Genomic DNA, 4,291 nt, shown 5'->3' with positions numbered 1-4,291 from the left:
ATTTTCTTGCTCTGAATCTAGGCAATATGGATAGAGAAGTGCCACACAGAGCAGCAAATCTAACAGGTACTAATATATCCCCATATACTATTATCACTGTTGCCAAGTTAGATGTTACATATGTATTCATGTTTCCTTTTTTAGAGGTGTTTCATCACCCCTGGAGGAATCATTGACACACTCTCCTGAGAAGCTTCATCTGATGTCCACTGTCCATATGATAAACTTGTTTGTAAAAAATAAAATATAAAATGAATATAAATATAGATGAAGATCATATTGCTAGATAAATGTCATCATATGTGTTTGTGGAAATGAAAGTCCCTGGAAAGACTCAACTTTGAGAAAATTTGGTCCCAGGACTGTTTCAAAATCTGTTTATATAAACACCTTAAATAATGTCAATGGATATTCTTAGTTGATCTATGTTGAGACCTGCTTTCATGGTTCATGTAGGATGCACAAGGCCTGAGGTCATGGTTCCATACTGGCCATTGTGTTACAAATCTCCAGAGAAGGAAAACCAGCCTCATCTTTAAAGTACTGGATATCTACTTAGAATGCAGTATGCGCAATACTACAGCATTGACAGGTACAGAATATCTAAACAAAATATGTATTTACATTATATTGAGAAATAAAATTAATGACAATATAGAAATGTACTTATACCTGCTGTATTATAACCTATCCAGATCAGCAGAAAAACTAATTTTACTTATGTATATTTCTATTTTTATTAAACTCATTTTATCATAATTTTAATACCCATCTACAAAATTCTCCTGTATTGTTAGAATTTTATTTTCTTCCAACATATATCACGAAGGGTAATATGATTTTTAATTTTAAGTTTTTATTTATTTACATTCTAGTCATGAAACCCCTGTGGGTTCTCTGGCATTTTACATATTCAGCAACATTCAGAGAGAATGTTAATTCGGTGCACTCATTTCAAACACTATTTAAGACCTAGCTCTCAAGATGGATGAAGCAAAGAATGCCAGCAGCAAACCACTGAACTGAGAATAGGACCCCCGTTGAAGGAATCAGAGAAAGAACTGGAAGATCTTGAAGGGGCTCGAGACCCCATATGTACAACAATGCTAAGCAACCAGAGCTTCCAGGGACTAAGCCACTACCTAAAGACTATACATGGACTGACCCTGGACTCTGACCTCATAGGTAGCAATGAATATCCTAGTAAGAGCACCAGTGGAAGGAGAAGCCCTGGGTCCTGCTAAGACTGAACCCCCAGTGAACTAGACTGGTGGGGGGAGGGTGGCAATGGGGGGAGGGTTGGGAGGGGAACACCCATAAGGAAGGGGAGGGGGGAGGGGGATGTTTGCCCGGATACCAGGAAAGGGAATAACACTCGAAATGTATATATAAAAAAAAAAAGAAATACTCAAGTTAATAAAAAAAAAAAGACCTAGCTCTCACATATCCAATAAATATCAATGATAAATTAAGCTGAATATTTATTTGAGTTATAAAACATTACCTTCAAATCTGACCCTCAGTTTTCACAGATCAAAACCTTGTTTAGAGGTATTTCTTTTAATTTTTATTTGATTTTCTACAGTGATTTTTCTAATATTACTTTCCTGTAGTTGCTTTGAAGAATTCTTACAATTAGTGTTTTAGAAACAAATAGTGCTTTCCAGTTTACACCTGTGCCTGGAGCAGAGCCTTTTTTCAGGATCCCCACATACCCTTGATACATCCCAATTGTAGCTCAACTCCCCAGTGTGTTGTCACACAACCAAGATCACAGGTGTACATTAAACCCCATCCTAAAACATAACATAACATGGTTCCCCAGTACCCTTACTTAGCCAGAGACCCATGCATCATCAACTTTGCATGTCTGTCAGGAGCAGAGCCTCTGTGCTGCATTCCCACCCACCCAATCCATATCCTAATTGTAGTTCAACCCACAGTTGTTCTGACACATCCAGGATTACAGGATCATAGGCTGACAGGAGGAACAGTATCTAGTCAAAGAAAGTGAGGATGGTTAAGGCCAGAGATAACTATATGACATGATGCAAGCACAAAAACATAAGCAACAGAAACCAATACTACTTAGCAACCAATACTACTTAGCAACATCAGAACCCAGTTGTCCAACTGCAGTAAGCCATACATACACCAACACATCTGTAAAGCAAGAATTAAGATCTAAGTTCTCTTTTCATGAAGATGATAGAGGATGTTAGGAAATACATAAGTAACTTCCTTAACAAAATATAGTAGAATACAGGTAAACACGTAGAAGCACTTAAAGAGAAAAAAACATAAATCCCTTAAAGAAATAGAGGAGAACACAATTAAACAGGTGAAGGAAGTGAATAAAACCTTCCAGGATCTATAAATAGAAATAGAAACATTGAAGAAAACATAAAGAAGGACAGCCCTGGAGATGGAAAACCTAAGAAAGAGAGGAGGCATCTAAGATATAAGAAGCACAAACAGAATACAATATATGGAAATGAGAATTCCAGGTAGAAGATATCATACACACCAATCAAGAAACATACAAAAAGCAAAATGCTTCTAATTCAAAACATTCTAGAATTATAGACACAATGAAAAGTCAGAACCTAAGAATAATAGCTGTAGAAGAGAGTAAAGATAAACAATTCAAAGGCCCAGCAAGCATCTTCAACAAAATTATAAAAGAAAACTTCCCTAACCTAACAAAAACATGTCCATGAATAAAAAAGAAGCCTACAGAACACCAAACAGATTGGACATGAAAAAAAATCTCCCATCACATAATAATTCAAACAACATGTGCACAGAAGAAAGAAAGAACATTAAAGGTGGTAAGGGAAAAATGTCAAGTAACTTATAAAGGCAGACCTACCAGAATTGCATAAGAATTTTCAACAGAGACCATAAAGCTAGAAGATTTTGGACTGATGTTATGTAGACCATAAGATAAAAAATAATGCCAGCCCAAGCTATTATACTGTACAAAATTCTTATTTTGAGAATGATAATACCGCATGCCTGCAAGCATTATACAGTTTTCAGGAAATGGAAAAATTGTCAGAAGATATCAGGTTGTGTTATGACACAGGAAATTATTTTTAATTGAATATTTCTTTATTTACATATGTAATGCTATTCCCTTTCCTGGTTTCCTCTCCATAAGCTCCCTATCCCTTCCCACTCCCCTTCTTCTATAAGGGTGTTCTCCTCCCCATTCAGCCACCCCTTACCCTCCCCTGACAATCCCCTACACTGGGGGTCCAACAAGGAACAAGAATTTCTCCTTCCATTGGTACCCCACAGGCCCTCATCTGCTACATATGCAGTTGGAGCCATGGGTCAGTTTATGTATAGTCTTTGGGTAGTTTAATCCTCGGGAGATCTGGTTGATTGGCATTGACATTGTTTTCTTATGGGGTTGTAAGCCCCTTTAGCTCTTTCACCCATTCCTTGATTCCTGCAACAAGGAACTCATTCTCACTTCAGTGGTTTGCTGTTAGCATTCGCCTCTGTATTTGCCATGTTCTGCCTGTGTCTCTCAGGAGACATCGATATCCGGTTCCTGGCAGCATTCACTTCTTAGCTTCATCCATCGTATCTAATTTTGGTGGATAGATAGATAGATAGATAGATAGATAGATAGATAGATAGATAGATAGAGAGATAGATAGAGAGATAGAGAGATAGATAGATAGATATAGATATAGATATAGATATAGATATAGATATAGATATAGATATAGATATAGAATAGATATAGATATAAATATATAGATGATATAGATATAGATATAGATATGGATATATAGAGAGATGATATAGATATAGATATGTTTCCACCACATGTGGGGCAGACAATGAATGACTGTTCCTTCGGTTTCTGCTCAAAATTTTGCCTCCCTATCCCCTCCTATGGATATCTTTGTCCCCCATTTAAAGAAGGAGTGAAGCATCTGCATTTTATACATCCTTCTTGATTTTCATTTCTCCTGTTTCTTTTCTTTTCTCTTTTTTTAATCTTTATTAACTTGAGTATTTCTTATTTACATTTTGATTGTTATTCCCCTGCCCAGTTTCTGGGCCAACATCCCTGTAACCTGTCCCCCTCCCCTTCTATATGGGCTTGTCCTCCCCATCCTCCCCCTATTACAACCCTCCCGACAACAATCAGGTTCACTGGGGTTCAACCTTGGTAGGACCAAGGGCTTTCTCTTCCACTGGTGCTCTTATTAGGCTATTCATTGCTACCTATGAGGTTGGAGGCCAGGGTCAGTCCTTGTATACTCTTTGG

The sequence above is a fragment of the Rattus norvegicus genome, chromosome 1 (genome assembly GCF_021556685.1).
Source record: "Rattus norvegicus strain SHRSP/BbbUtx chromosome 1, alternate assembly SHRSP_T2T, whole genome shotgun sequence".
Taxonomy (NCBI): domain Eukaryota; kingdom Metazoa; phylum Chordata; class Mammalia; order Rodentia; family Muridae; genus Rattus; species Rattus norvegicus.
The sequence above is the reverse complement of the archived record's forward strand: the minus strand, read 5'-3'. Positions refer to the sequence as shown.